The 13,225-nt window shown below is 34.4% G+C and overlaps 1 protein-coding gene across 17 annotated transcripts in view; it reads right to left on the bottom strand.

Annotated features, from left to right (window-relative positions):
- Positions 1 to 13,225, bottom strand: part of LOC117339469 (alpha-adducin-like) — an 83,139-nt gene that overhangs the window by 56,055 nt on the left and 13,859 nt on the right. For all 17 annotated transcript variants that reach the window (XM_033901058.1, XM_033901063.1, XM_033901066.1 and 14 more), the window contains exon 2: positions 11,496 to 11,587. The gene's annotated coding sequence lies outside the window, so the exon portion shown is untranslated. The remainder of the gene's footprint in view (positions 1 to 11,495; positions 11,588 to 13,225) is intronic.

Here is a 13,225-nt window from a genome sequence, read left to right as displayed (position 1 = left end):
CATGGACATGTCAGTTTTCTAGTCACAGCCTTCCATATTAACATATATATAAATATAACACTTCATGACACACATACTACTACATGGTGCTAAGCTAGTCACCATTACATGTTCCAGTGACCCAGCACACTATATATACACTGGACAAAAGTTCTGAATACCACCAGCTAATATAGCCAACGTTTCAATTACCACTGGAGTCAATCAGTATCTACCTGTGGTTTATAAACAATGTACCTGATACAAACAACAGTCCTACAGGTAACTGGCTCCAGTGGAGATGCCATTGGCTATTGTATGCCATGTATATAGACAAAGTCTCTCTATCTTTTACCTGTTATCTTAAAACATAACAACTCTATCTGCCCACACAATATACAGCCAACATTTCTAGGTGGCTACTTCTGTCGTATATCAATTATCATTACAGGATCTACATATTAAAATCAGCCTGCAGTCATCATAAATTGTACCTTTTGAGTCGGTCTATGTGATGTCAAAACTATACTGAACTTATAAATTATGTACCAGTAAGTAAGCAAATTGGATGTATCCTTGTACAAGTTTGAACCTCTGCATTTCCTGGTTCTAAGGAAAACATAATATTACTCCAGGCCATATCAACATTGTCTTCATATAATATTTTTAATTTTACAAACACTGCTGCAAATATGATTAAGTCATACCGACTTTGTCAGCATACAACCTTTTTTTTTTTTTTTTAAATTTTACAAACACCATACTGCAGTGAAAGTCCTATCAAGTTGGTACAATTCATTAGCAGTATCTTTTCACTTGGCCTTGAACATGTCAGCAAAGCTATAGCCCAATATTGCTTTTATCTGGACTCCCATAATTTTATGAATGTACACAATCAATCATTGATCCCATTTGTTGACGCAGTCACTTATGACATTACTGTATTGTGTCCAATAACCCAGTTTCTGGCTAGACATAACAAGTTCAAGTAGACAGACACCATATACCTCAGTTGTAGCTTATTTTGTATAAATGCATGATTAACAGGTAAATTAATTGATTGACTGATTTACCTGGTCATCATAATATGAGAGATAAGTTACATCCTGATGATAAGTCTACAGCCATAACACTTCAACATCAATAAACAATGATACAGGCCAACCTACCTGTGTCGGAAATCAATTTACCTGTCCTACAGACAGGTGAGACTGGACCAAGGGTATGGTCAGTCACTTATCTGACCATTAACTCACAGCTATCTGACAATATCAGCGGAATACAGCCACTGTCCAGGGAAGATAACATCTATGTCCTTTCAATGCTTGGCTGGTTAATAAGAGCTGTCGATTCAACAGATGTCAAATATTCTTGTGTTCATATCAGACACATCGGAAATTACTACAAAATTATCAAGGACTTTGCTTTCCCACAGCAGCAGAAATTTACAGATGAAACATTCCCATACCACCCTTTAATTTCATCAGCAGTCATAATTCAATTAGGTACTGCATGCTTTTAAGTTTGCAATATGAACACAATCACTACAGTCATGCGAAATTAATTGCATTCAAAATAGCACTAGAATTGCACTGCCCATGGTACATTAAACTGTTGATGGTTCTAAAATGAGGACTAGCCTAGCTAACCGAAACTGTAAACAATTATCACACTATGGAATACAGATGTTGATGCTCCATCCTTTTTTTTTTTTTTTTTTGAAGTTACTTGATATGTTCTATTATCAACAGTCATCAGTATATTCTTATGTACTGCAAACAATTAAAACTCTGGTAAACAGAAAGCTCTTCAAGAGAATGTATAGACCCACACCTTGGTCCAGGTTACCTTAAAACTTGGTGGTTGTGACCTCACAGCCAGGTAATATCTGTTGTCTCCAGTCCCTACTTAACCTCACATAAACCTGTTAGGTCAGGGCTAATTTACATGGCTGTCCATAGGTAAGTTGTGTGATTATCTCACCTGTAAACATTGCGATCTAACATGTAAATATCATAAAGTGTTAGCCAGGTGATAAGGTACCCTGGCTGTAGACGAAATGCTTCAGTGTACTAGAGTGGACAGCTGAGTGATGTATATCTATTCATATCACTCTCAATGGTGTTAACTGAGCTGTGTATTAGCCAGAATGACCAAAGACTGTCCCATTTTGTCAGCGATAAGCTGGACATTTCAGGTAATTCAAGGTATCATTTCAGATCACAGACATATAGGTATAAATCAAAGTAATATAATGTTTTATCTGAAGTGCAAATTTTTTCTTTTCCTTTTTTTTTTTTTTTTTCAAATATTCCATCCATGAATTCTGTTTCCATTCTCCACTTGCAAAAAATACACAAACTTAACATTATCTAAATCTGTAGATTTTCTGCTGGTTTCATTTGTAATAGTGTTTCTCTGACTTCCTCACTGATCTGCTGAAATCTATGTGTAAGCTGTACTTAACAAGCCAATTTCAAAAAGGGCTTCAATGACATTCAAATGAACTCAGGAGAAAACTGATATGTTTCTTCAGTAATTATAGGTTCAGTTATGACAGCAGAATAATGGCCTGCAATGATTGACACCTAAATAATTAACAGCACCATTTAGCAGACTATTTATACAATACAAATGTATCATTTATTTCCATTAAAGAAATTATGTACAGCTATCTGATTATATGGATATTTTAGCATACCAGGTGAATTTTCCATCTTGAATGTCATGAACATTACAAAATTCATGGAGGTTATGAAATCTAAAACATTAAACAAACTAATACACAAGTTTTATATACATCTTTAAGACCCTCATTCGTTGTAATAGATTAACATTAAGAATTCAAGTAAACTGATAATAAATAAATCATACTATCTAAACTACAGTTACACAAGCATATGATGTCCCCTAACCCCTCCCCCTTAAAAAGAGTTAGTGACCTTTACCCAAAAATCCTGACTGAGAGGAAAACTATAGTAACCTCCACCCTCCCCTCTTTAGTTTGAAACATAGGACATATCAGAGATCAAAATTATGATTTAATACTCTACAGACAGGGGCCAGTCTAGACTTCCCTGATGGCATCACCTATAATCAAGCTGTAAAAATTACATGTACATGTTCTAAAATAACAGCAAAATTACAGTTTATATGAATCATTAGATCTAGATACCCTTGGTATACATTCTAAGAAATAGCAATGGAAAACTTGACTAAATTTACATCACTTTCAGACAAGCTGAGTGTTAGATGACTCGGGGTCCCCAGTTTCATCACTTTCAGACAAGCTGAGTGTTAGATAACTCGGGGTTCCCAGTTTCATCACTTTCAGACAAGCTGAGTGTTAGATAACTCGGGGTTCCCAGTTTCATCACTTTCAGACAAGCTGAGTGTTAGATAACTCGGGGTCCCCAGTTTCATCAACATTGGTTAACTCAACAAAAGTCCTTTAACTTAAAATTTTCCCTTGGAAAGCATCACAGAATTCAAGGAAAGTTCCTTAAATGAAAATTTTATGTTTCCTAAGGAAACTTTTTAGTTAAGAAAAATTTATGAAACCATGAGGCAAACACCATCAGCAGGACGCTGCCAGTCTAACTGAACATATCCAAGTGTATATGGCTGTTCATCGGAGATTTCAAGTTTTATGTGGTGTGCCAAATCAATATGAAACAGGGAAGAATCAACAGGCACTGCACACAAACCAAGGATGCTAACACCAATCTCTCCTTTAATCAATACCTACCAACGTGCAATTCCAATGCAACATTACACAATTCTGCCACAAATTTTCTACATAATAATGTAAAAAGTTCTTAAAACACAACAATTCATTTTCATTTCCTTCTGAACAACTTCTTGTGCACAGCCCATACACAAACTACGATTTGAAATTAACCACATAATGAGTTTCTCTCAGAAAATCTGTTCCCATTTCCTTTATACACATCAAATACAAATATTTATGCTATAAATAAATTGCACTACCATTATCAAATGATTATCTCATTCCCTCATTGATATTTGAACATACAAACCATGCTCGTGTTGAAAGACCAAATCCCATTGGATAGCATAGTTTTTAAATCTGCTAATCCAATAGCGAAGCAAATATTTCATTTGAAGGTCAAGTCTTAGTAAAATATACAAACTGTACTACAATTGTCAAAAAGAAAGTGTTTATTTGTCCAAGAAATAAAAAAAAACTTTGACATAAATGAAAGTGAAAGAAGAATTGAAGCCCATTTCTTTTGCAGTACTCTAACTAATTAGAGTACCCATAAAGTTTAGATTTGAGTAAAAATAAACTAGGTGACATCGCCTGTAAGCTGTGTCAACATTGTCTGGGTTATGAGTCATACATGTGTAGTGCGTTGGATTGCCTATACAGTATTTACTCCCAAGCAGGTATTGTTGTATCCAACACTGTCGCAGTCTCCCGCACCATGCCACATGAACGGCCTTATCGATCAATACCCCAGCTATAGGGTCTTTTTAGATGTATAATATCTCAGGTGAAAAAGAGCTGATTGCATTCCCTAAAGCTTAATTCTGCCTTGGTAACCCACTCACTATAAAACTGTAAATTACTGCATTGATTTTCAGGATCAAACTCTGTAAGCCTACCTTCCTGTTTATTGTGCACAGGAGGATCATGATAACCTGCAGTATTCCACAAATGTACAGTAGACAATATTAGTCTGCATCATTTACAATAGTCTGGAAAATCTTTGCTGGACAGTAGTATTTATATAACTCTCTTGAGATTGTACATGAATTATCAGTCCATAAACATCTGTAGACACAGTAACAACAGGAAGGATAAGATATCATTTATTTACTTTTCTTTATGTCCATGTTGCACCACAACAATATTTATAATTTATTACAGATGTAACAGTGCCTATGGTCATTGCTATAGCCAATTTTACAGGTACCTCGGGTGTATCTCACTGTATCTACATCTGAGATGTTAAGAAAAGTTGTATTCTATATTATACCCTTTTCAGTTTGGTTTATTGGTTTATTTTGATTAACGTGCAATCAACAGCCAGGAGTCATTTAAGGACATGCCTGGTTTTGGAGGTGGAGGAAAGCCGGAGTACCCCGAGAAAAACCCTGAGAAAAACTCAGCCCAGAGCTGGAGGGCTAGTGATGAAGTGTTGGGACACCCTAACCACTCAGCCACCAAGGCCCTTATCCTGTTCAGTCTTGAAATCCTTAGAATGATATTGAAAGAAATGAATATCTTGAAAATAAATGAATATATTCTTCAACAATATATTAAAAATGTGCATTCCAAATTAGTGATGTGTGATTTAATTTGCAGGTGTCATATATGATTGGTAGATATCAGGTTCTATTACAAATCATTTATAAACAGATATGTTTTCTTTACTTAATACATTGTACTGTTTACAGTAGAACTTTCGTAAAACAAAACATGTTATGTTCTTAATTTATTAAACAGAACATTCATTACAAAATAATTTTCTGATGTTTCAAATAAAATAAATATATTAGCCATGCAGAGACTCAATATTCTCTGTCACAAATGTACTGTTTTAGGGCCATTGCATTATTGAGCTTAATAATCAGGAAATCCAGCAACTTTCAATTTACATCAAATTAAAAATACCATCCTTTCAGCCATACATGATAAATGTATCAATCCTCTATAGGTTATGTATCGCTTTTCATTGGAAATAGGACTTAAGGTGACACATATTGTACGTCTGCAAAGTGAAAATAGAAGCCCAAATATACAGAGATTTTTGCCTACAACTTGGATACTTCGAACTATCGCTTATTTTCTGAAGCATAATTTCGTATAATTCTGAACTATCGCTTATTTCTGAAGCACAATTTCGCATAATTCAAACACACAAGTGTCAACAATATTTATTTCATTCTGTTCGACCTGAACGAAGATTTACCTTATATCATACAATAATTATACATAGAACAATGTTCTAATTAGGTCAACATTGAGCCAACCTCCAGTAACTTACTAAGTGTATTCCGATGGGACTGTCTTTTTACATGTAGCAGCTAATATGTTTGATGTTGAAGTGATATTACCTAAAATACCTCAAGTGTTCCAAATCACCAACTCCAGGTAAGTGTTCCAAGTCACCGACTCCAGGTAAATCACATCAAGTACAAATGATTTGTAGATTAGGCATCACAACACATTCCACAGGACGAAAGAGTATTGGTTACACTGATACCCAGTTTATTATGTGGAAGGATATCCTCCAGTGCTTGGTAATAGGTATAGGTCAGTTTCTGATCGATTGTGTAACTTGTGTCAAACTTATGTGAAGACCAATTTCCTGTTTATATATTTGCATCGAAAAAGAGAACAATAACGAAAAAGTCGAAATGCATCAAGTGCATAACAAATGTTCAGAAGTCTTTTTAAATTTGTTTAAATTTGACAAGCTGCCAATGTTAGAATCATGAAAAAAGACCTCTGTAATTAAGTCCTTGATAGCAATACAACTCTGTAACTGTAGAAAGGTAAAGAGATATTAAACACTAATGAAAAGGGACAAAAAATAGCAAGACTTGTGTCAGATCAGAAACAGAAGTCTGTGTTACACTGACAGCAGGGTTGATTGTATTGCAGTACGATATAATCACCACTGGAAATCGGATTCATGCCAATTCAAAACCATTAGGAAATTGATCCACTCGACAAAAAATAAATACCTTATAAAGATGAAAGTAGAGTCTAGAGATGTGCTTGATTGATTAAAACACTAGATTCCACTGTAATCCTGGGTTATGTCTGTCGCCTAACTACACTACCTATTCTCAATCTCTGCTCAAGTCTATTATTCAGAGACAACTTTGTAATTCAATACTTCATACCAGAATAGGACTTCTGGTTAGAATTTTCATCACATCCAGTAATGATCTAAAATACGTCCATATATAAGCATGACTTGCTTAGTCATTCAAATGTGCAATTACGTATAATTGCTAACAAGAGAAATGCATTTTTTTAGTTCACAAAGGGCAATAACTCTGTCAAAAATATCTCAAAACTCCTAGTTGTAATTTACTTGGAATAAAATTCCTGTCATGATTTTAAAATCTAACATTAGTTTAAAGAATATTGTTTGAAACAAAAGTTTGGGAACTAAAATAAAAGGATTTTTTTTTTTTAAATAATCAAACCCAGTTGCAAATCTTCATTAAAATGTGATCCCCAGATAGACAGACAAAACTAACATTTTAATATAAGATTTTCATAAAAAAGTCTTTGTTATGTGTTAAAATATTTCTCACTGTCAAACCAACTGTTTGTGCCAACGACTGTTTGAAATGCAATAAATCAATTTGACAATTACCTTGCAGTCATTCCCCCTGATATTGTTATGATAAAATAGATCAACATATTGTATCAAGCCAAGATCATCTTATATGGTATGCTTACCACATTACAGGGCATAGCTTGAATTAACAAAGTTCATCAGCATATACTACAACACTGTTTAAGTTTAGTATTTAAAAGAAAATTAATAAAAACTCAGTTCGAAAGATAGAACATCTCTTGATCAACTCATTTCCTATCTTGATGATAGTAACAATGTCATGTTTTCAATGCTTTCATTTCACACGTGGAAGGAGCTGTAATTAAAGACCTACCAATCTAAAAATTTGTTTTTCTGTGGTGTCAAATTGATACACATTCAAACTCTACAAAATACAGGAAATTCTAGAGTTCCTTTGAAATTGAAAAACAAAATTATGAATGAAGTATGTGTTTCTTTTATATCCTACACTATCCCTCAAACACATAAATATGATATGAAGCACCCCCTGGTGGGCAGAGTGGAGTTAAGGTAATTAAAGGGACATCACCTAGTTGCTAAGAATTACAACAGCACAGCAGGAAAGGAGGATGGTACTGGGATGTGTGATGCCATGATAAGTGATTTACCAACTTTTACATAATAACCACTCTAGTTTTAAAACTTAAAATGAAATATTGATATTTCAAGTCTCTTTTTACTGATGATAGGAAGGTATCTATATGTCAAAGACGTGTTTTTTCCTTGCAAGTAAAACCAAAAGAATAAACATAAAAAGAACAAAGAAAAAGAAACAAAGGCAAAGGGACAAAATAAGAATGTTGATGCAAACAGAAAATGTGGATATATGGCTCTCACTCTCATGGGGCCGTGTACAGCCTCAGGTGAAGATCCAACGTTCCTTCAGTTCAGTGAGGTATTGAACAACTACTACAAGGAGACCCCGCCCCTAATAACCCTGGCAGTTCATGGGGCAATAAACCCAGCAAACAAACACACAAACAAATATGACTCTCAAATTTACTTTAAAAGATTTAAAATTTAAAATTTCAAACCCAGCTTACTAAGTTTAGATTTAAAATAAAAAAAAAAAAGTCTCTAGACGTTTGCCATGGCTGCTCATTAGGATAAACACTGTATAACAGGCCTTGGGAGGCTACATCACCTTGTTTTCATTTACAGGGGATCTCTAGTGAATCAGACAGTTTATCATAAACAACAAACTGTAAACTGACCCCCAGAAATGGACCAGAACTGTTTACATTCTCAGAAATCTCTGAAGACCAGACATTTGGACAGTCTTGCCAGGATCACCTCTAGCCTGTCAAGATAAGATTCCATGTAATCAATATATAGTTAGCATAGGATAACACGGACTATTCCTATAATGTCCATATGTCCATCTTTCTGCTTTTAAGGTTTCAGATATTTTTTAAACTTACATGAAACTATATCTTAATCTGTGAAACCAAAGTCCAAGGTTGATACAGCCGATCATTTTACTCATTCAATTACTTTTCTCTCCATGTTTTATGGGTGTGAGAATTTTATGGACACTTAAAATACCTTATTTACATGTACTTTAAATGTTCAGTGTAAACAAATCAGCATTAAAGATGCACTCAAGCATTCTCCTCAAGGTTCCATGTGAAAACCAATGTGCACTTCCTGTGGAAGCTTATATCTAACACAACATATTGGTGGAATGTGATCACAGAGGGAATAATCAAAACAAGTACTACAAGGCTATATCTGCTAGGTCAACCACAAAAGGAAAATATTCTCCAAGTAACCTCAGACTATATCAAGTTATTTCCTGGACACATCTCCAATCACAAATGTAAAACAAGTGGAGTCATATTACGTTGGCTCTCCGAGACAAGGAAACTCTCAAAAATATTCGTCAGTTTCTAAGGATTGTTAATTGGCTACAGAAATTGGTGAAACCTAGACAATCGGTCTGTCTTTGTGTGGGGGCTGGCTCTAAATGGTCTCAGCTGAAGTCTCTACTCTGCCTTCTGTGACAAAATGTACCTTATAATAATACGTCTCTGCTAGATTCTTATTCCCAAAACAAGCAACAAAGACATCTAAATAGCAATGGCAATCAGAGTACAATAAATTTCTTTTCGAGGCTGAAAACATGATAGAGTCCTTTCCATGTAATTATTACAAAGATCTTATATAATGTCTTTTGAAATTATAAATTTGCTTATTCTACATCTAAATACTACAAACTACATATACAGTATATAGTGTAGTTATCTATAGTGAAACACGAATCATAATTTGGTCTTTTTCCGCCAAATTCTCACTACAACATTCACATGTACAATTACCCATGAAAAACAGGCACTTTCAAACTTATATGGGTGTGAAACTGTATGTGAGGGTCCTAATTGCCTATTGCTTCCAAGACCCCTAGCTAATTGACCCCTTTAAAAGCATATCAAGAAGGCTCTCTATCTCTCCCTATCCCTAGCAGGCACGACACTCATATACAGTTACATTAACTTTTGATAAGATAATTTTTCAGTCTGGCAAGACATCTCATTATCTACAGGATGGGAATTTTAAGTTCCTGAACAGCACAAATCAGACAAGCTCTCAAATCTGTCAATTAACTGACAGTTATTACATTTTTCATTCCCATTCAAGGGTCAAATACTTCAGTACATACAGATCTTTGTGGGTAGTGACAAATCCACCACAAGAAATCATAACCCCCCCCCCCCCAAAAAAAGACATCATTTCTGAAATGTCTGTTTTCTCAGTAATAAATATGAAGAAATTCAGACCTATCCTAAAACATCAGGATGCACCAATATGAAATTGTGCATTTTTCCCTTCTGAAAGTGAAAGGCAACTATGAATAATTGATTCATTTATTCCACTGATTTAGGTGCATATCACAACGACCACTTTTTAATGATATAAAGCCCAGCATCAAAGCAACAGTAACTATATCCCAGCAAACTCAGCCTACCCATGTAGAGATTGGATATTAATCAATAGTCCATATCTGGTGTCCAAAGAGGATATCTGAATATGTCAAGTCATCATGACAATTTCCCTTTAACTGAATATTTCTCTGAGGTTGTCCATCATCTGAAGATATCTTAAATGGATCATACAACAAAGAGATACTGCAACATAACCTCAGCTTTTACAAAAAGTCTTTTTTTTTGCAACCAGTCTGATCAAAATATGAATTAGTTAGATACTATATTTAATTTTTCAAATGACAGGATATTGCCTACAAATAATTATACATTACAGGCTAAAAACAAGCATTTGTAACATGATCTCATCAAAAGCAAAAGTCCTGAAAATTGCTTTTGATATTCATTTTTGATATGGCAAAGTGAAATCTGAGGACAATGTGCGGACTAAAAACGATTTAAAAATTAATACAGATTGGCGACTTCTACAAGACTGTCTACTGGTTTTATCTCTTGTCAGAGAAATAATTTCAATACAATTCTCAATTCGTTACATTATTAATTAACTTATTTCAAGCTATTACATCAATTACAGATAAAATACTTGCTTATGAAATACAGGTAAATCATGGTAACATAAATATAAAACAAGAGACAGTCTTGACGCATGAAAAATATTACATTCCTGACATAATGGGGTGAACTAAATCTGTGGGGAAATTCACATTTAAAAACATCCTGAAGTCTTTATACAACATACAGTGTAATCATGAAAATGACTGCTGCTTCATATCAAATGACAGGATGTCATTTTAGGGTAAAAAGAGATATATACTAAGCAGGGCAAAAGAGTTAAGACTCTATAGTAAATTATTACAATAATAAGGCTATGTAATGAGGTGTGTGAATAACAAACCTTGACAAATCTTCTTTTTCACTTCTATAACTCTGGGTGAAAGTTCAAGGGTCAAATCAAAGGTGAAACATAAAATACATAAAAGTTCATGCATTGTGAAAGTGACCCATATCACTAAATACTGTTTTTTTCCCCACAACAAAAAATTTAAACTAGAATCAAACTAAACTGAAGGTCCTCTATTATTGTAACGGGACCAAAATGCTCCAAATTGGCTTTAATTTCTTGTAATCTAGTCTCAATGACCAAAGATTTGAATGCCCTCTTATTTGTATTCACAATGGAGAGATAATCTGTTTTAAAATCCCAATAATATACAAGATAATGGCCTACCTGATTCCCCTCAAGCTTGCCTTCTCACAATCCTTGCTCGACGACCAGATTCAATTTCTAAGCCTTGCCACCTATGCTTGGTTGCTCATGACCTGGAAAAAAAACAAGAAACAAATGTATTTTATTTTTCTTTAACTTGCCTTTGTTCTGTAAAATTAAGAGCTGAAAATTGGACAATTTGTCACAAACATCTTAAAACATATTCTAACCAGATAACTTCTATTGAAATTTCTTGTTATCTTTTGAAAGCAAGTTACAAGAAAATGTTTCATCCATACAATGTCTCAGACAGATCATCAAAAAACATTGACATTTTCTTAAACTAAAATAAAAATCAGTTTTTATCCTACTGTGTCATGAATATATTGACATTTTAATCTGTTCCACTCCAGATACTTGACTTACAATAAATAATTTACCCAATTTCCTATATATGATTTTATTAGGACAAGTACGGTATGTTTTACTATAGAATACAATGACCGTACAACATAAAATGTCTCTAAATCTATTGTCCTTTACACTGTCGATACAGAGGATCTGGGGACAAGGTTTGTTGTCAGATGTCACCTGCCTGACACCTTATATTGCCAGTCTACATCGTTTTGATAGCTATATGACCCCCACAGAGTTATACAACACCCACATTTCATTCCTACACTCCAACCCAAAATAACAGGTAGGACTACATTTTTGTTAAAAGTGTTAACATGATAAATCGTATTCTATAAATGTAACGAATGTTTTCTGTAAAGCTTTTCATTGGTGTAATATTCGAGAACTCCAAATCTGTTATCCTCAACATGAATATTAAAATTGAGATTCAAGGGAAGCTAATCTTTAATCGAATTCTACTGATGTTAGAAAACATTACCACACTTTAATAAATGGAACCTACATGTTGGTCACAAAAAAACCAAGTTGACAATACAGTAAGGTGTTATTTTTCCCACTCCACTGAGAAGTAAACAGACCGGCCAGGTCATCATAAAATACTATCCCTTAGGTTTAATATCCTCTAAGCTCCTCCATGTCAAATCGAAGTCATATCCTTGTCAACTTGTCATACAACTTCTGACAAAAATCCTCCTTAAAACCAATGGGTGCCTGAGTTACGACTTTGAGCAACCAGTATCTGACATTAGGTCTATTATATTTTCCATGTAATTTGTGTTAACAGGGCTTTTTCTCAATGGTTTTGGATGGGGCCTTTTGGTTTACAATGTGTACATGTATACATACTGTACACCACCAAATAAAGCAGTGGACACCATAACCAACTGATTTGTGTTTAACATGGTGACCCAACAAAATTTAACATCTCAAACTTAGTGATGGGACAAATCGACATCAGACACCTCAAGTTCTAAGATCAAAAGCTGAATGAAACATACCCATAATGGTTGGAAATGAGTCCATTACACACGACAAAAATTAATGTATTCTTCAATAAATATTGTGAGTAAATGTACTACGTTCATCCATGGTGTATGTCTACATTACTCTGCATCATTTTAAGACTGATACAAGCATACAATGCCCTGTCTGTTGCTAAATATCAAAATGTTGAATGAATTATCTAGCAATAGCGAATCTGATTACCCGATATTATGTCCCGCATTACCAAAATTTTGGACAGGTTTCTGGATGTGTTTAAACCACAATAGCTCACTTATGACCAGGTATAGCATCGATTCGCTTGGACTGATGGATCTAAGATGAAGCTCGGA

This window comes from Pecten maximus, chromosome 12 (assembly GCF_902652985.1).
Source record: "Pecten maximus chromosome 12, xPecMax1.1, whole genome shotgun sequence".
Classification (NCBI taxonomy): Eukaryota; Metazoa; Mollusca; class Bivalvia; order Pectinida; family Pectinidae; genus Pecten; species Pecten maximus.
The sequence above is the reverse complement of the archived record's forward strand: the minus strand, read 5'-3'. Positions and strand labels throughout refer to the sequence as shown.